This window comes from Neoarius graeffei, chromosome 3, assembly GCF_027579695.1.
Source record: "Neoarius graeffei isolate fNeoGra1 chromosome 3, fNeoGra1.pri, whole genome shotgun sequence".
NCBI lineage: Eukaryota > Metazoa > Chordata > Actinopteri > Siluriformes > Ariidae > Neoarius > Neoarius graeffei.
The window spans coordinates 40,802,221-40,822,871 of record NC_083571.1 but is presented as its reverse complement, the minus strand read 5'-3'; the positions used below and the strand labels follow the sequence as shown (position 1 = coordinate 40,822,871).

Here is a 20,651-nt window from a genome sequence, read left to right as displayed (position 1 = left end):
TTAATAAATTTGAATGTCCATATTGCTGTAATAGAGAACGAGACACTAAATTGTTCAATCAATGATTCATTTTGGTGTTCTGTATAACATTCTGATAAAGTTAAAACCCAAAAAATAAAAACTCAATCGCAGTACAATTTCAATTGTAAACTGAAATTTATTTTGCTATTTCACTCAACTAAACAAGCAAAGGTAAGTAAAAATAACACAATAAGGAAAAAATATAAAGTTTTACAAAGACATTTAATTGTATTCTGACAATATGAGAACATTTCATCTTACACATTTCTTTTTTTCAAGCTTGACATGCCTCTATGTACCGTAGTAGCTGAAAAACAGTACTGAAAATGGAAATGATATAAATTATGAGAATGGAATGTATAACTTTTCTTACATTAAACCATCATTTCTGAAATGTAAATGTCACTGCGCCACAATACTTGTGAAAGGTGTATAGCAGACATTAGGTTTATACAAAAATAATGCCATTTTCATTTCGAGAGCAATCACCACAGTCAGTCATGCTTTCTCAAGAGGATATTTCCCTGCCCAAAAACATGTATGGAACAGCTTACAGCCACAACCAAAGCCAAAAATTGTAATAAATATTATACTACTGCAATAATTCTTTGACGTCAGCTTCCAAAAGTTAATTTGTGCAATAGCGATAAGGATGATTAATAATAAACAACATAACACAATTTGATGTTTGCAGTGATTCTGATAAACTGTCCCCAAACAAATCGTCAGTACAGAGACTAGTAAGGTGCATTTCTAATCAATAGTCTCTCTTTAAAATTAGTAATCCTCATAACAACAAAGATACCATAAAAGCCTTTTGTAATAGTCAGAACAAACTTTGGTCAAGATGCTGTATGGTTCAATTTAAACACTTTATTTAATAAAGGGGTAAAGCAAATTTATTTAAATATGAATTGTACAATATATACACAAGTAATACAACTGGGGGAAAAAAATCTGTGCAAAACAAGCGCAGCAGCCTAAATGCTTACAGTAAACCTATTTAATGATTAAATCTTGTTTACCTTCATGTTGCTTGCATATTCCCAAAATAATCATCTGTAATTCACATACAGTTGCAGTCAGAAGTTTACATATATGGACATGAATGTCATCATGGACATGAATCTCATGGGAATGCTGGGATTTCAGTGATTTCTTTGATCTGTTCTTTTCAGTTGTACAAATGTACAACATATATCTTTAATGGGAAAAAAGTGGTGCACAAGTTGAATTTATTTTGGGTTTTCTGAAAATAACTCCAGGTCAAAATTATGCATACACCCACTTGGATTATTAATTTTCTGATGCTGAAAGATCCAAAATGTCTTAACTTGCAAAGGCTAAGGCCAATTTCCTTCCAGCTAGTGATCATAATTGACTGCATCTGGTAGCATTCCTGTGCCAACATAAAAAAGGGTTTGTTTGACAGCACTCACTGGATTGACCAACACAAAGTACAAATGGGAAATCCCAATGAGCTCAGTCCAGATCTGAAAAAGAGGATCAGTTCAATTCAATTTTATTTGGATAGCAATTTTAACAATGAGCATTGTCACAAAGCAGCTTTACAGAAATATAAAAACTACAGATTTTAACTTTACATATACAACCCTGATTCCAAAAAAGTTAGGATGCTGTGTAAAACATACGGTAACTGTGTTCTTTTTCTGTCGAAGCTGCTGGAACATGGCCGACAGTCAAGTAGGTTTTATATAGCCAGGGACTGTTATATAGCCAAGTGAGTTTCATATAGCCTGTATGTAGAATGTTGACCCTGTGTTAATTTCAAAAAACTCAATTTGTGCACAAAAATATTTTTCGATTGTATTTTGTGTGTGTATTTTATATGTATGTATCTATATATAAAATGTGTGTGTTGTACAATCATGCCACAGAAAAAGAACAGTTCAAAGAAATCACTAAAAGCTCAATATTGCCATGAGATGTGTGTGTGTGTTTACAATATACACACACATATGTGTATGTACACACACACTACCAGTCAAAGGTTTGGACACACCAACTCATTCATCGGTTTTTCTTTATTTTAACTATTTTCTACATTGTAGAACAATGTATACAAAACTATATGGTAAACAAAAATTGTGGAAAAAAAAACCTTTCATATTTTCGATTATTCAAAGTAGTTACCATTTACCTTGATGACAGCTTTGCACAACTGGCATTATCTTAACCAGCTTTGTGAGACAGTCACTTGGAATGCTTTTCAATTAAGAGGCGCACCTTGTCAAAATTAATCAGTAGAATTTCTTGCCTTCTTAATGAGTTTAAGACCACAAGTCCTGTAGTGTTGAGGTAGTGTTTGTATACAGTAAATACCTCTATTTGACAACTGTAGTAATCCATATTATGTCAAGAACTACTCAACTAAGTAAAGATAAACAAAAGTCCATCATTATTTTAAGACATGAAGGTCAGTCAATCTGGAAAATTGTGAGAACTTGGAATGTGTCTTCAAGTGCACTTGCAAAAACCATCAAAAACTTTGATGAAACTGGCTCTCATGAGGACTGTCCCAGGAAAGGAAGACCAAGACTTACCTCTGCTGCAGAGGATAAATTCATGAGTTACCAGCCTCTGAAATCACCAAATTGGTGTGGAGAAGAAAACTCCCATCCAATGGGTCCTCAGGTGGCGGATTGAGGAGATGCCCTCAGATATGGGGGTTAGCTGCGAATATATTGAATAAGCAGTCCCGGACCAAATCCTGGGTTGCACTTTGGCAAGGCATAGCACCCAGTAGCCACCCGTGCAGGGATACACGAAGATCCATTTGGGAAGCAGGAATGGAGATAGCATTGGAGGGTAAACTTCGAAAGACTGAAGTCTTTGTCTCCATTGCATGTCTGCTAAGCGGAAGAACTTTCAATAGTCAACGGTTAGGAGATTCTGCCCCCCAAAATTGGGGAACTGCTCCTGTGTCAGTCCCAGCCAGTCGCCACAGTAATTTGGCTAATAGAAATACATGAATGATTTCAGACTACAGCTCCACGGTACAAGCCCATGTTATACCATCCTCTTTTGAATCTGAAGAAGTTGTAACAACTTCCTGTGAAGATAACGTCCTAAATCCTCCTGGACGGGCATTGTCCGATATCAGAAACAAAAAGGGACTCTCTTGACCTAAGAAACCGTACCTCATTGGTACATTAAATTGCCGCTCTCTTACATCACATTTCTCTAGAAAGAAGCTGAACAAATATATTAACACCTTTAATTTATCATCAGTGTGCATTCAAGAACATCAAGTACATCAAGAAAACGATCCTGATATTATTGCCCACAACCTTGGTACAAACACTCTTTTCACTGCACCTGCCTGGAAAAATTACATTGGTGCTGCTATTGGAGGCGTAGGGATTGTAGTACAAACACATCTTCTCCACTTGCTGACAAAAGTTACTAAGATCAGTAACCGAATTATTACTGCCGTATTCAAAAGAAATCCGAAAACTGTTATCTTATCATATGCTATAGTCCACATAATCACCTCTCAGAAGAGGAAGTAGAGCAATTCTATCACCAGTTGAGTGAAGTAGTAGCTTCAATTCCACCCCATGCTATGCTCATCATGAGTGGTGACTTTAACGCACATTTAGTTGGAAAATTTTCATACCACCAATCAACAGACAGAAATGGCTCTTTTCTCAAAGATTTCCTGTTACAACACAGTCTAATAGCAGGAAACATCGCATTTCAAAAACTTGCACATAAACTTTGTACATGGAGACACCCAGCTGGTCACCTATCCCAAATCAACTACATCTTATACTGGAAAAGATGGAGGAATAGTATACATAATTATCAAGCTCACTCTTCCTCCGACTCAATTGGCAGTGATCATAGGATAGTAACTGCCACGATACAACAGTGTCCGCACATGAAGGAAAATGAATAATTTAATTGGCATGCATTGACAGAGGATAAATCACTCATGAATATAGTAGATGAAAGCATCGTTGAGAAGTTCAATGCTTTACCTGCCTCAACTAGAAATTACACCTCATTTGTCTCAACCTGCATTATGGTAGGAGAGGAACAGCTTCCAAAAAGTTCTCCACCCGCTATTGCTATGATTAACAGTTCTCCCATGGGGACAGAGAGGGGAAAAACACTTAGGGCCACCACTGAAACTGTTTAGAATTACCAAAACAGACTACACGCTACTTTTGACAAACTAGAAGATGACCGGATAAATACCACTCTCTCTAAATTTGACAACCCAAATGGAAGTAGTTCCAAGACTGCCTGGAAAATCGTCAAAGAACTCTCCAGCAAAATGAAGAACACTGTCTTTATCCAAGGTGATGATAGGCTAATGATTTGAAAGAAATCGCTTCCAAAAGCTTCTAAACGCAGACAATCCTAGTGACAGTGACAGCATCATCAACCCAGTATTTGGCATTCACCCTGACATCAAGATTGATCTTTTCTCTCAAGTTGAAGTAGATGAAGCCCTAAATGCCATGAAACCATGAAAGGCTCCCGGACTAGATGGTCTCACCTTGGACCTCTGGAAACTCCCAAAAGTTCGGAAAGTGCTTAGATCCTTCTGTAATGAGATCTTTGAAGGCCATAGACCAGATGAGTGGGGAATTTCAGGAATAGTTCCAGTACCAAAGAAAGGTGACCTCACTGTATGTGACAACTACTGAGGTATCAGCTTAACTGCTGTTGCAGCCAAAATATACAATCGGATGATCCTGAATAGAATTAGACCGGTTGTAGATGAACTTCTCCCTCCTGGTCAAAATGGTTTCAGAAAATCCCGATCAACAACATCTCACATTATGGCTCGAAGAATTATTGTAGAGGAAATCTCCAAATCACAAGAAAGAGGCAGTTTTGATTTTCATCTACTTTAAGAAAGCCTGTGACTCAATAGACAGAAAGAAAATGCTGCAAATCCTTCTGGCTTATGACATCCCTCCTGTAATTGTTGAAGCGATAAAAACTATGTATATCAACACACCTGCTTTAGTTATAACACCAGAAGGCAATACAGATCCCTTTAACATTGATACTGGAGTCCTGCAAGGAGATCCGCTAGCCCCATTCTTATTTATCATCTGTCTAGACTATGCACTGAGGAAAGCTTTCTCCCTCTGATGGTCTAACACTAAAACGGCAACTAAGTAGAAGATATCCGGCAGACGTCCTTCCGGAACTCGCTTATGCTGATGACATTGCTCTTCTTGAAGACACAATCAAGAAAGCAGAAGAACTGCTTCACCGTGTAGGGGAACAATCCCAGAATATTGGTCTCTACCTAAATGCCAAAAAGACGAAATTCATTCACCCAAATCCGTCATTGCAGGAGCCAATTAATTCACTAGATGGGCAAAAAAAATCGACAAGGTAGACGAATTCCTATATCTTGGGGGCCACATCAATACAGCCCATGACACTGACACTAAGATCGGCAAAGCGTGGGGTGCGCTGCACTCATTGTTAAAAGTCTGGCTCTCACCAATTAGAAAATCAACCAAAATGAGACTGTTCAAGGCAACTGTAGTGTCAATTCTTCTTTATGGTACAGAATCCTGGACATTAACCAAGTCTCTAAGGAGAAAGCTTGATGGAACATACACTCGCATGTTGAGAAAGGTCCAAAATGTCTCTTGGCAATCGCATACCACCAACAACTCACTATATGGTAACTATCCTCGCCTTTCTGCCATCATTCGACAATGCAGACTAACATTAGCTGGTCATGAGGCAAGACACAAAGAAGCTGCCGGTCGTGTTCTTTTATGGACTCCAGATGCAAAAAGAAACACTGGGAGACCCAAAATAACTCTAATCAATGTTCTGGAAGAAGACACTGGTGTCAGAGGGGATAAGTTATTGACTGCAGTGTGTATATATATATATATATATATATATATATATATATATATATATACACACACACACACACACACATATATACTGTATATAAACACAGGCTATAAAAAGTGTACACATCCCATTAAAATGGTAAGTTTTTCTGATGTAAAAAAAAAAAATACCACAATAATTAATTTCAAAACTTTTCCCACCTTTAATGTGACCTATAATCTGTACAATCCAACTGAAAAACAAAAATTTGTTAGGGAGAAAAACAAAAAAAAATGTACAAAAAGCTGGTTGCATAAGTGTGCACACCCTTAAACTAATACTTTGTTGAAGCACCTTTTGATTTAATTACAGCATTCAGTCTTTTTGGGTTCACACCTGCCATCAATTAAAATTACTCTCATTAACCCCAAATAAAAGTTCAGCTGTCCTAGTAGGATTTTCCTAACATTCACTCAGTTGCATCATCCAGCAAAAGCCATGGTTCACAGACAGCTTACAAAGCATCAAAGGTATCTCATTGTTGAAAGATATCAGTCAGGAGAAGGGTACAAAAATTTCCATGGCATTAGATATACCATGGAGCACAGTGAAGACAGTCATCAAGAAGTCGAGAAAATATGGGACAACAGTGACATTACCAAAAACTGAACATCCTTCCAAAATTGATGAAAAGACAAGATGAAAACTGATCAGGGAGGCTGCCAAGAGGCCTACAGAAACACTAAAGGAGCTGCAGGAATTTCTGGCAAATACTGGTTGTGTACTACATGCGACAATCTCCCGTATTCTCCATATGTCTGGACTATGGGGTAGGGTTGCAAGATGGAAGCCTTTTCTTACAAAGAAAAACATCCAAGCCCAGCTAAATTAAAAAAAAAAAAAAAATACATAAACTCTCCCAAAAGCATTTGGGAAAATGTGTTATGGTCTGATGAAACCAAGGTTGAACATTTTGGCCACAATTCCAAAAGGTACGTTTGGTGCAAAAACAACACTGTGCATCACCAAAAAAAAAAAAAAACATCATACCAACGGTGAAGCATGGTGGTGGCAGCCTCATGTTTTGGAGTTGCTTTTCTTCAACTGGAACAGGCGCTTTAGTCAAGGTGGAAGGAATTATGAACAGTTCTAAATACCAGTCAATTTTGACCCAAAACCTTCAGGTGTCTGCTAGAAACCTGAAGATGAATTTCATCTTTCAGCATGACAATGACCCCAAGCATACATTGAAATCAACAAAAGAATGGCTTCACCAGAAGAAAATTCAAGTTTTGGAATGGCGTAGTCAGAGCCCAGACCTAAATCCAATTGAAAATCTGTGGGGTGACCTGAAGAGGGCTATGCACAAGAGATGCCCTAGCAATCGAACAGATTTGAAGCACTTTTGCAAGGAAGAGTGGGCAAATATTGCCAAGTCTAGATGTGGCAGGCTGATAGACTCCTACCCAAAAAGACTGAATGCTGTAATTAAATCAAAAGGTGCTTCAACAAAGTATTAGTTTAAGGGTGTGCACACTTATGCAGCCAGCTTATTGTACGTTTTTTTATTTATGTTTTTCTCCCTAACAGATGTGTTTGTTTTCAGTTGAATTGTACAGGTTATAAGGTCACATTAAAAGGTGGGAAGTTTTGAAATTATTTATCGTGCTCTCTTTTTTTTTTACATCAGAAAAACTATCATTTTCACGGGATGTGTACACTTTATATCCACTGTGTGTGTGTGTGTGTGTGTGTGTGTGTGTGTGTGTGTGTGTGTGTCTCTCTCTCTCTCACACACACACCTCTACAAATTTTAATATCATGACAGTTTTTTTCTTAATTTAATTCAAAAAGGTAAACTTTCATATATTGTAAATTCATTAAATTCATTCCATGTTAAGTGAAATATTTCAAGCTTTTGTTTTAATTTAGATGATTATGGGTTATAGCTCAAGAAAATGAGAAATCCAATATCTCAAAATATTAAAATATTTAATTTCGAGTCTGCGTAAAACAGTATAAATACCATGTAGCTCTCAGTCTAGTTCAGTACATGCAACCACAATCATGGGGAAGACTGCTGACTTAACAGTTGTCAAGAAAACGATCATCGACAAAGAGGGTAAGCCATAGGAGGTCATTGCTGAAAAGCCTTGCTGGAAAAGGTGTCCAAGCAACAGGGATGACCGCAGGCTTGAGAGCATTATCAAGAAAAGTTGATTCAAGAACTTGGGAGAGCTTCACAAGGAGTGGACTGAGGCTGGTGTCAGTGAGTCAAAAGCCACCATGCACAGACATCTTCAGGAAAGGGGCTACAACTATTGCATTCCTAATATCAAGCCACTCCTGAACCAGAGACAACTTCAGAAGTGTCTTACCTGGGCTAAGGAGAGAAAGAAATGGACTGTTGCTCAGGTGTTCCCAAGTCCTCTTTCCAGATAAAAGTAAATTTTGCATTTCATTTGGAAATTAAGGTCCTAGGGTCTGGAGGAAGAGTGGAGAGGCACAGAATCCAAGGCGTTTGAAGTCCAGTGTGAAGTTTCTGCAGTCTGTAATGATTTGGGGTGCCAGGTCATCTGCTGGTGTTGGTTCACTGTGTTTTATCAACTCCACTGAGCAATCTATGGGACCAAAAATAGAGTACCTAAGACTTTTGCACAATGCTGTATATTTAAATATACACTGCCTGGCCAAAAAAAACCCTTTTTTTTTTTTTTTAAAAAAAGGCGTCATACCACCTTAGGCTTTGATAAAAGCACACATTTGCCATGGCATTGTTTCAACAAACTTATGCCATGTCACAACATTTATTTCCATCCAGAGTTGCATTATTTTTTTTTTTTTGCCAAGATCTTTACTGATGATGGGAGAGTCGAACCAATCTGTAGAATCTTCTCCAGCACATCTCAAATGGCTTTAATTGAGGTCAAGGTTAGGACTCTGTGGTGGCCAGGTCATGTGTTCTTCATGCTCCCTGAACCATTCTTTCAAAATTTGAGTTTGACGCATCCTGGCATTGTTCTCCTGGAATATGCCCATGTCGTAAGGAAAGAAAAAAAAAATCCATTGATGGGATAACCTGGTCATTCAGTACATTCAGGTCACATTAGCTGACTGCATTTTATTGTCACATAAAATTGCTGACCCGAGACCTGACCAATTGAAGCAATCCTAGATCATAACACATGATGGGTGCATAGCTTCATGTGCTTCCCTTCTTACCCTGATGGATCCTTTGGAACGGTGTAAATCTGGACTCATCAGACCACATGACTTATCCACTGCTCCAGTGTCCATTCTTTATGCTTCCTAAAAAACTGAAGCCTTTTCTTCCAATTAGCCTTACTAACAAAAGGTTTTCTTATGGCGACACAGCTCTTTAGGCCCGATCCTGCAAGTTCTTGTTCGCCTAGTAAACTAGACCCACCCGCCTAGCGGCCAAAAATATTTTTGCCTAGCGAATGGGTCTAGCCTCGCATCATATAAACAAAAACACCCCGGGCATCAATTCATGCCCGCCAATCACAACACAAGGTTTTTGTTTGGATTCTTTGGGCGGGCTTTTGCAGGAGTGACGACAAAGCTGTGCGACGCTGGAGAAAGCACAACAGGAAAGATGGCTATGGCTAGTGAACAGCGCGCGTTTGACTCCGCTTTGGAATCAGTTTTAGAAGAATTAGACTTGGAGTTTTCGTTGAAACATGAGCAGGAAGAGGCTCTCCGCTCATTCCTTTTCAAGAAGGACGTTTTCGCTGTTTTGCCGACCAGCTGGCTCCGCTGGTAGCCAAAAGGATGGGGTTAGTTTGTGCAGTACGAAGAATTAATAAACAGCTTTGAAACATTACTTTTTGATTGTTTCTTATTTTCCCGTTATTTTAAATTTAAGGGAAATTATTTCATCAAACACCACTAAATAAAAACTCTCAAAAACAGTTTAAGCAAACCCTTGAAAAACACTTGGAAAAAAATGAGTGTATGTGGTACAGACTCCAAACTTGTGGTCATTATCTCCAAACTTCTTAATATCTAGAACCTGTTTATTAATTAATACGCATTTTGAAAAATTATTTATTTCAAGGTCTCCCCCATTGCTTTCTGTCGCTCTGACTACGTCACAGTCACTGTTGCGCTGATTGGTCAGAGTGTTGGCCTATACGCACAGACAGTTTGAAAGACAGCGGTTTGTTCCTCCTACCCCCGTCGGAAATGTCTACGGATCGAGGCCAGACTAAATATTCACATTTAGTCTGGCTTGCCAGGCTAAGTTCTTGTTGCATTGTGTGTCATGGAAATTACTTTCACTATTAAACAGAGCCATGAGGTCTACTGTTGATTTTCTTTTTACAATTCAACTTCACCAAGCATTCAATTGATCTCCAATCACGGTCAATCAAATGTTTTTTTCCTAACCACATTTCTTCTGCGAAGTTGACCATTCACCACTATCATTCCAGGTTTGAATAATGTGCTCGACAGTTCTTAATCCAATTCCAGTAATTTCAGCGATCTCCTTAGTTGTTTTTTGTGCTTGATGCAGGCCAACAATTTGACGCTTCTTTTCCATGTACCATCTTTTCCATGACCATGGGATATGTCTTCCAACATGTCTGTTTAAGAAATGAGATGCTACGCACTGCATCCACTCAAAGGCTCTGTGATTTCTTTTAGCCAGGTAGTCTATATTAGTGCTTGAAAGTTTGTGAACCCTTTAGAATTTTATATATATTTCTGCATAAATATGACCCAAAACAACATCAGATTTTCACACAAGTCCTAAAAAAGTAGATAAAGAGAACCCAGTTAAACAAATGAGACAAAAATATGATACTTGGTCATTTATTTATTGAGGAAAATGATCCAATATTACATATCTGTGAGTAGCAAAAGTATCTGAACCTCTAGGATTAGCAGTTAATTTGAAGGTGAAATTAGAGTCAGGTGTTTTCAATCAATGGGATGACAAATCAGGTGTGAGTGGGCACCCTGTTTTATTTAAAGAACAGGGATCTATCAAAGTCTGATCTTCACAACACGTTTGTGGAAGTGTATCATAGCACGAACAAAGGAGATTTCTGAGAACCTCAGAAAAAGTCTTGCTGATGCTCATCAGGCTGGAAAAGATTACAAAACCATCTCAAAAGAATTTGGACTCCACCAATCCAGTCAGACAAATTGTGTACAAATGGAGGAAATTCAAGACCATTGTTACCCTCCCCCAGGAGTGGTCAACCAACAAGGATCACTCCAAGAGCAAGGCGTGTAACAGTCAGCGAGGTCACAAAGGACCCCAGTGTAACTTCTAAGCAACTGAAGGCCTCTCTCATATTGGCTAATGTTAAATGTTCATGAGTTCACCATCAGGAGAACACTGAACAACAGTGGTGTGCATGAGGGTTGCAAGGAGAAAGCCACTGCTCTCCAAAAAGAACATTACTGCTCGTCTGCGGTTTGCTAAAGATCACGTGGACAAGCCAGAAGGCTATTGGAAAAATGTTTTGTGGACAGATGAGACCAAAATAGACATTTTTGGTTTAAATGAGAAGCATCATGTTTGGAGAAAGGAAAACACTGCATTCCAACATAAGAACCTTATCCCATCTGTGAAACATGGTGGTGGTAGCATCATGGTTTGGGCCTATTTTGCTGCATCTGGGCCAGGACGGCTTGCCATCATTGATGGAATAATGAATTCTGAATTATACCAGCGAATTCTAAAGGAAAATGTCAGGACATCTGTCCATGAACTGAATCTCAAGAGAAGGTGGGTCATGCGGCAAGACAACCTTAAGCACACAAATCGTTCTACCAAAGAATGGTTAAAGAAGAATAAAGTTAATGTTTTGGAATGGCCAAGTCAAAGTCCTGACCTTAATCCAATCGAAATGTTGTGGAAGGATCTGAAGCAAGTAGTTCATGTGAGGAAACCCACCAACATCCCAGAGTTGAAGCTGTTCTGTATGGAGGAATGGGCTAAAATTCCTCCAAGCTGGTGTGCAGGACTGATCAACAGTTACCAGAAACGTTTAGTTGCAGTTATTGCTGCACAAGGGCGTCACACTAGATATTGAAAGCAAAGGTTCACATACTTTTGCCACTCACAGATATGTAATATTGGATCATTTTCCTCAATAAATAAAGTATAATATTTTTGTCTCATTTGTTTAACTGGGTTCTCTTTATCTACTTTTAGGACTTGTGTGAAAATATGTTGTTTTAGGTCATATTTATGCAGAAATATAGAAAATTCTGAAGGGTTCACAAACTTTCAAGCACAACTCTACACACACATTGTGTATTATATATATATATATATATATATATATATATATATATATATATACACACACACACACACACACATACACACACACTACCCACATTCACTGGCTATGAGCAATCGCGCATTCTGATTGGCTACTCTACTACTAGGATATCAGCTCATATACCATGAGTAGAGAAAAACAAAATAATGGTGTGTATCAAGTCAGATATCTCGCTTTGTTATCAAGCATTTAAAGAAACAGAGATAGCTCAAAGAATTTAGTCCCCTCTCCCCCAATATCTCCTATTCCACACTCCAGCCCAGCCGGTGGTGCCAAACCACCAAAAACCCAAAAGAAGAAAATGGTGGACCATGTTACTGAACCAACAGAGGACAAAATAAAAATTCTATTCGAAAACAACACCCCCCCCCAAAAAAAAAACAAAAATAAAAGTGTTTGACAGTAAGAACACATTTTTTATTTTTCAAGAATTATTGTAGCTTTTTTCACAAATTGCTACTTCATTTTGCCAGTTTGTTTACATTCGAGATGGAAATGATTTTGTCGGATGCTTTGTATAAAGTTTTTATTTATCAAATTTGTAAAAATAAAAAATAAAAATGCTCTGTTTCTCAAAATCCAGTGAATGTGGATAGAATGAAAGTTATTCCACTCAATCTAGTCATACATGGCTAATAGCCAACTCACCACTCTGCGCCTTGTCGGCCATCAGCGCATATACAACTCAATTTCGTGGAATAACTGTTTTTATATAGTATATAATCTTTAATTCAAGGCAGCTGTCAAAAATATCACATTAACCATTGAGGAATTATAGTCATTTGCCATTTCTACATAGCACCTTTTCACAGGCTGGCTGCTTTATGTGCCAGGGCTCCCTCATGTTTGTGTTCCCTTCGTGCTCTCCCTTTTAATTATGCTGTCTTATTCTTGCCGGCATCCCTGCTTGAATTCAGAGCAAAATGTACACTGTTCTTATCCATTAGGTGACACCGGGCATACCAAACAACCTGTATTTTCCCTCTCTCCCTCTGTCTGTCTCTCTCTGTTATGTCGATCTTGAGACACCAGAGATGCTGGCCTCTTCTGCTCTTCAGACCTGCCTGATCCATCCTAATGCCCTATGTCTGGCTGGAGTCTCATAACATCACTCCTATGGAGGATGGCCCCATATGGACAGTCAAAAGACACACTTAGAAGATGGCTCTTGACACAGTTTTGCTATGATGGCTGAGGACCACAGCTGCCATGATAACTTTAGGACTGTAGTTGTCATGAACAGTCTTGCACTCAAGTCTCCATTAATGAACAGTTGATAACTTCAACAAAATCAACTTCATGTTAAAACTTTAAGGATTTTTCTGGTTCTACAATTGTACTTTGTGACTATATAGGACACAGTTATAGAAGCAAGTTATTTATAACCATGCTATCTCTTATCACCCAGATGTGAATGGGTTCCCTTTTGAGTCTGGTTCTTCTCAAGGTTTCTTCATGCCATCTGAGGGAGGTTTTCCTTGCCACCATTGTCATCACAGGCTTGCTGATCAGGGATAAATAAATTTATTAGGGATAAAATTAGCTCAAACGTTTAAAAAGTCTTTAATTTTCTGTAAAGCTGCTTTGCGACAATGTCTGTTGTTTAAAAGTGCTATATAAATAAACTGGCTTGACCAGCTCAAAAGTAATTCAACAATTGAACGATAAGTAGTTTCATGGACAGTTATGGCCTGTTTCTTCATTCTTTCATGACAAATTAGGAGACAAAAAGGTTGATTCCAAGTGCTGAATTTGCATTTGGCAGCTGTTCATGGGAACTCAATATGTGGCCGAAAGAGGTGTTGATGCAAGTGAAGGAGGCCATCTTGAGGCTGAAAAAGCAAAACAGACCCATCAGACAAATAGCAATAACTTCAGGATTGGCCAAATGAAAAATCTGGTACATTCTTTAAAAGAAAGGCTACACTGGCAAGCTCAGTAACACCAAAAGGCCTGAAAGACCACTTCATGAATGCAAATACAGAATGTTTACATCAAGATGTGAACCACTGGCAACACTAAACAACAGAAATGCCAGATTAGACATTCCTCAAAAGCCTGCCCAATTCTGGAACAAGATTCTTTGGACAGATGAAACCATGATTAAATTGTACCAGAAAGTTGGTACGAGAAGAGTATGAAGAAGAAAAGTAAGGGATCATTATACAAAGCCTACCAAATCATCTGTCTAACATTTATCTCTATCTGCTGATGGAAGTAGCACATGAAATTCTGAAGTATATAGAGCAATACTTTCGGCTCAGATCCAGTCAAATGTTGCAAAACTGATATGAAAATGCATCATAGTACAGATGGATAATGCCCCAAACCACTGTGAGAGCAGCCCAAGAGCTTCTTACAGTAAGGTAAAGAAATGGAACATTCTGAAATGGCAATATCATTCGACCCAATTGAGTCTGCTTTTCAATTAGCAAAGAAAAAACTGAAGCCAGAAAGACTCACAAACTGAAGGCAGCTGAAGTAAAGGCCTGGAAAAGCATCTCAAGGGAGGTAACTCAGCATTTGGTGAGGTCCATAGGTTCCAGACTTCAGGCAGTCATTGACTGCAAAGGATTTGCATCCAAGTATTAAAAATAATCCTTTTGTTTATAATCATTTTAGTGTCCCCAATTAATTCTGAGCCTACAAAAATGAAGGACTATGGTTGTAATTCTGAAATGGTTAATGCAATATTTTCGTTAAACCCCTTAAATTCAAGTCAACACTTCAATTGCATCTTCTTGTCTGCATTCAAATCCATTTTTCAACAAAAAAAATATTTTTCATCTTGTCCACAAATAATTTTGAACTATCATTTTTTATTTTTGTTGCATTTTCACTTTCCCTTCTTTTGCATTTTAGCGGAGCTCCATACTTAAGAAAATATGGTAACCCATCAAGTTGATTTTTCATGGACACACAGGGTTCCCAGCTGTGCATGTCCGTCCGTGCCCCTTGCGATTCTGATTGGCTGCTTGATTTTGGCGGAACTAGAAGCGCGAGTGTGCCAAATAACTTATTTTTGTCTACAGATAATTTCATATTTACCGGATTTTTCCACCAAGAACAACTCAAACAGCGCAACAAAATAATAATCATTTTTACAAACTTTAATACAAACTTTAAAAAGACGTCAGAACAAGTTAACCAAGGAGAGAAAGATGAAGTCAAAACCGGGAAGAGAAAGAAAAGGAAAGAAGACATGAAAGAGCTAGAGAAAGGCGAAGAAATCTTTCAAAAGAAAAGCGACAAGCTGAAAGAGAAAGAAAACGTATAAAAAAGGAATTAATAGAAATGATGAGTTGTAGGAATTTAATTCTAAATAGTGACATTGATTTTGAAATCACTGCGAAATCCTTCAGGATCTGACAAGTTGATCTGAATCCAGTCAGTGTTTTCATGAATCATGTATCTTTTGTTTTCAAAACATTTTGCTATAAATCCCTAAAGCACACTGTAGTTTATAGTAATAAAAAGAATAATATACATGTGAATTTGGAGAAATTTATCTTCTCGTGATAAAATTTAAATTGAAACACATCAATAAAGTTCTATCTAATCTAATCTATCTAATCAAAGTACATCATCTGTTGCATGTTTGTTTTTATTTGAATGGAAGCTCCGCTATTAGGTAGTACCTAATTTTATATTCATTTTTTTTCGGAGAACACCAGAGACCACAAGTTTTTTCCTTCCCATGCAAAGATGGTAATTGGAGGCCATCCACATCAGATTTAGCTGAATATCAACAAATCTTGGATTAAGGTATGTAAACCATTTATCATGGCACACATTCAACTTGTTCAGTGTGTTGAGTGCAGAATGTTTAGTCATTCTTCCTCTGTAGTTAGTAATAGCTTTTTTTGTGATGTGTACATCAGTTAATTCTCTGATGGAGAAGTTTGCAGCTTTAGAGGTGTGCATCCAGACTCAAGAGAGGGTTAGTGAGAATGAGAGCAGTGTAGCTTCTGCAGGGAAAAGTCTGGATGCCCTAGGCAGAGTCAGCAATCCCCCAACTTCAGCATAAGAGCCCTCACAGCAGAGCGTATGGGTGATGATTCAGTGGCATATTCGCAGAGCTAAAGACAACACTGAGGCTCGCTCATGGGACCAACACTCTACTCCGTTTCACGTGTCTAACAGGTTGGATCTCCTCAGTGAAACACCTGTTGAGAAACCTGAAAGAGCTCTGGGCACAGGAGACTTTCTTTTGGCACATGAAATTAGCTAGGTCTTCAGGGGCACCAGCAACTTTAGTTAGGTGTATACCAGGAGCCAGGTCACCGGACATAGCAGGTAATCTTCAGGTCTTAGGCAGGCATAGGTTTTCAAAGATAGTTATTCACATAGGAGCTAATGATGTACCCCTTCATCAGCCTGAGGTTACGAAGAGTAACTTTGTATAAATATTTAAATTAGTGAAGGTGATGTCCAATGCTGCATTATGCTCTGGCCCCATGTCAATGCAGCTTCCAGCAGGTTATGGTCATTGAACTGCTGGTTGTCCAGGTGGTGCTCTGAAAACAGTGTGAGCTTTACACATAACCAGAATAGTTTCGAGGGCAAGGCTGTCCTGTTAGGGAGGGACGGTATCCATCTCACTCGGGAAGGTGCTGCTCTCATTTCTTGCAGCATAGCTTATAGTCTCTGAACAGATCTAGTTAAATTTGTGACAATCCAGAGCCAAGGCCAGGGAGCAGATGAACAGGCTCAACTAACTGACTGCTAGTTGCCCAGAGTTGTCACCCAAGTTCAACAATATTGAGACTGTGTGTGTGTTCCCCAAGCTAGTTCAGTATATTTCCTCTTAAGAGACGGAGTCCCCCTTCAAGTTGAGTTGGGCACCCAGCTCAGTGAAGTTGCTCCTCTCCTGCATCGCTCGTTTTACCTGCTCCACTGTAACCTGGAGGAGGCTGGCAATTTTTAGCCACGGGTCTCTATAATATTGCTGGATGGGAGTAGCGAATAGCATTCGCTTGGTTGTTGCAGTGTTTGACGATCAGCAGATGTGGGCGATATATTTAAGGTATTGTTTGTTTATGAAGTGGGTTATTGAGGTAGTCTGTAAAATTCTTTGCACCTCTGCATTCGAGTGCACAAATGCGTACTCTTCAGGGCCGCCAGCACTATTTTTCCTTGACCACCCGCCCTTAATCATTGTTCTAAGTAACTCATTCTAACAGGCCTCAAGATGTCTCATTTGGACTGCGTTAGGGTACCAGGCCTGTGTGCCATAAGTCAGCCTTGAGCTTACACACACTTCTAGGATCTTTCGGCGTGTTTTTGTGTGGACTTGTGTTGTGCAATACTGTCTTTAACTGTGCAAACTTAGCCCACGCACTTGCAATGCGATGGTCGACAAACGGCCCCTTTTCCTTTGAAGAAATTACTTGTCCAAGGTACACAAATGTCCTTACGTTCTCAATAGAAACTGCATTTATACTAAACAGGGTAGTTTGGTTCGCCAATTCATCATCATCATTGAATACTTGTGTCTTCGTCTTGGCAAACGATACTGTCAAACCAAACCACTTGCATGTGTCATTAATGATGTTCACTAGTATTTCGGCCTCACTAACACTTCTACAAAACATGACCACGCCATCAGCATACAGGATCCATTTTATCACTTCAACTCCCCGCATCTTTCCAGTCGCATGGCGTTGTTGTCTGTTGGTATACAAGTGGGAGATGTTGAAATCAAACTGTATACCCCAGCCATTCGGAAATGCTTTGTCTATTTCATATGCTGCCACTTTAAGTACATAGTTGAAGTAATAGTCGAAGTAATAGTTGAATAAACGCGGTGATTCCTGACCTCCCTGTCTGCATCCCACCAGCACATCAAACTTTGTCTTCATTCCACGAATAGAGGCAGTCGTGCCTTCATACATTTTCTGCAAAATTGCAATCAACTGGGTTGCCCCAGTTCGCATCGTCAGTACTCGAAATAGGAAGTCCCTTGGTATGTGATCGTATGCAGCTGTAAGGTCTATGTAAACTGCAACTAGTCGATCTCCGTATTTATTGATCACATTTATGACAATGAAAAGGGCATCTATAGTTGATTGGTTTTGCCTGAATACAAACTGGGCTTCACTAATATGCCTCTCATAAGCGTCTTGAAATCGTAGTAATATTTTTGCAAGAATCCGACTCATGTTGGCGCCGATTGATATTCCACGGTAGTTCTTGGCAAGGCATCTTTGCCCCTTCTTATAAAGGCAGGTAATGCTTGCATGCAGCCATGACATTGGTGCCGTAATGGTAGACCATATCATTGATAGGAGCAGCAAAAGTGCTCTTACGAGGTTTACACTGTTATATTTTAGTCCTTCTGTTTTCATTCTGTCTGTTCCTGCGCTCTTCTTGTTCTTGAATGATTTCAAAATGGCTTTCACTTCAGCTTCCACAGGCTGACTCTCGTCTATTTCCACCCTTGTATCTTTAAGGTGGGGGTATTTCTCTGGTTCGGCAAGCTCGGGTGGCAAAGGTAAAGCCGGTGACTGGGTTGCAAAGTGATTTTGGAAGTGTTCGGTCAGCTTCTTGTTTGATATTGCTGCTACACTCAAAGTGGTTCTAAATGGTGTGTAGTTCTTTGCCAGTGAGAACTCTTTTTCAACTTGTCTTGTCTCAGCAGCCGTATTGATGTTTTCAGCTAGTTCCTTGTAATACTGGTTCTTAAGGTACTTCCTTCTCTTTTTGATTGTCTTCTGTAGTTTAGCAATATCTTCCTGTTGTTTACATCTATGTAACTCCTTGGTAAGTTGCTGCAGACTTTCATCCAGCCATGGTTCCTTTTTATGGGCGATATCAGATTTAGGGCACACCCGATCAATGCAATCGCGCACTGTCAAGATTATCACATCATTCAGCTCGTCAACCCCATTAGATTCCACGTTTTCTAGCACATTTTCCAACTCTTCTGTAAGTTTTTGCTGGACATCTGCCTTATCTCACAGAGCTTGGAAGTTTACCATTTGGGGTGATTTTCGTAAAGATCTGTTCAGTTGATGTCCAAGTTCTTTCTTTGTACTTGGAAATCTTATGCTCATAACCAGTAGACAATGATCGGAGTCAAATACTCTAGATTGACCAATAAACACCCGACATGATGCGACAAATTTAGCTACCCATGCGCTGGTGCACACATAGTCGACACGTTTCCATTTTCCAGTAGCAGCATGGTGCCAAGTTCCTCGGTGGATACGTTTGCATCTAAATAATGTATTGATAATCTTCATTCAATTTTTGAAACACCAGGCAAGCATCCGCTCTCCATTGTTACTGGTGTCTACGCGGTCGGAGTTGTTACTTCCCAATATCGTATCCCATGTTCCGCTTTCCTTGCTACGAGTTGAGATTGTAGCGTTAAAGTCCCCAAGTGTTATCAGTTTGTACTTTGGTATTTTTTCAAGTTCATGCTTTGCTTTGTCCAATGCTGAGTAGAACACGGCTTTAGTTGCTGATGATTTTGTTGAGTCAGTAGGTGCGAAAACACACAATATTGCAAGTCGCATCCCCTTCACCCGAATGCTGGCAGGGATTATTCTAGCTTGTAAATGTTCTTGATGTGTTTCTAGTATGACATGTGGAGCAAGCAATATTGTGACGCCGTGTTCGTGTTTGCACTTGTGTCCGCTGCATACTAACTGCCAGTCGTGTAAGGAGTCGTCGTTAAAAGTTAGGACCCCAAAGGACGCGTGTCTGACTTCCTGCATAGCCAGGACATCAATATCCAAGTTTATCGCAGCCTACACAATTGTTGCGAGTTTGATATCATCCTGCAGCGTTCTCACATTTATTGTAGCTATTCTGATGTTAAGTGTAGACCCGTCGCTATGGTTGCGACGGTTATGATGTTTGGAGGATTGACCTCTAGTACCAGGTCTTGTGGAGGGCAGGGACAAGCTGCCACAGCCAGTAGCACATTTTTCTACCTCAGCCTGGCGTAGTACTGAGGGACACATCCCTTGTTCACCCGTGTGATGGACGATGCGGTATGAACTACTTGTATTTGTGTGAGGCATAGTCATGTGCTTGATTACCAACAGCATGTTGGGGTTTTTTTCGGGGTTGACTCTCCTAGATCCGTCGCGTTCTGCAAAACTAGGGGCGGTGCGTAGAGCCACTGTGAACGGTCTTCGTTATGTGTTAGGCTAGACGGAGTAGCCACTTGCTGATGACAACTTGGCCGTATATTGCGCGTCACATAACGCTGGATATGAGGAGACCAGTCTAGGACGCCAAAGTGTTACATAGGCCATCCAGAAAGGTACTACTCCTTCAGTGACCCTTTATGCCAAAAAAGTCAAAAAAGTAGAAATGCTCAGTTTGTTCTAGTAATACAATTAACAGAAAATTAGATCATACTGACTGTACAGCCACTGCCAGCACCTTTGATCTAAAGGTAGGACTATTAAATATCCGATCTCTTACATTGAAAGCACTAATTGTTAATGA

At 39.3% G+C, this 20,651-nt stretch overlaps 1 protein-coding gene across 6 annotated transcripts in view; it reads right to left on the bottom strand.

Moving 5' to 3' along the window:
- Positions 1 to 283: 283 nt before the first annotated feature.
- Positions 284 to 20,651, bottom strand: part of tasp1 (taspase, threonine aspartase, 1) — a 179,698-nt gene continuing 159,330 nt past the window's right edge. For 2 of the 6 annotated variants that reach the window (XM_060916841.1, XM_060916848.1), the window contains exon 15: positions 880 to 1,514. The gene's annotated coding sequence lies outside the window, so the exon portion shown is untranslated. Of the gene's footprint in view, positions 342 to 879; positions 1,515 to 7,533; positions 8,487 to 12,665; positions 14,021 to 20,651 lie in introns of those variants that run through there. The other 4 variants (XM_060916843.1, XM_060916842.1, XM_060916845.1 and 1 more) reach the window with 4 other exon arrangements.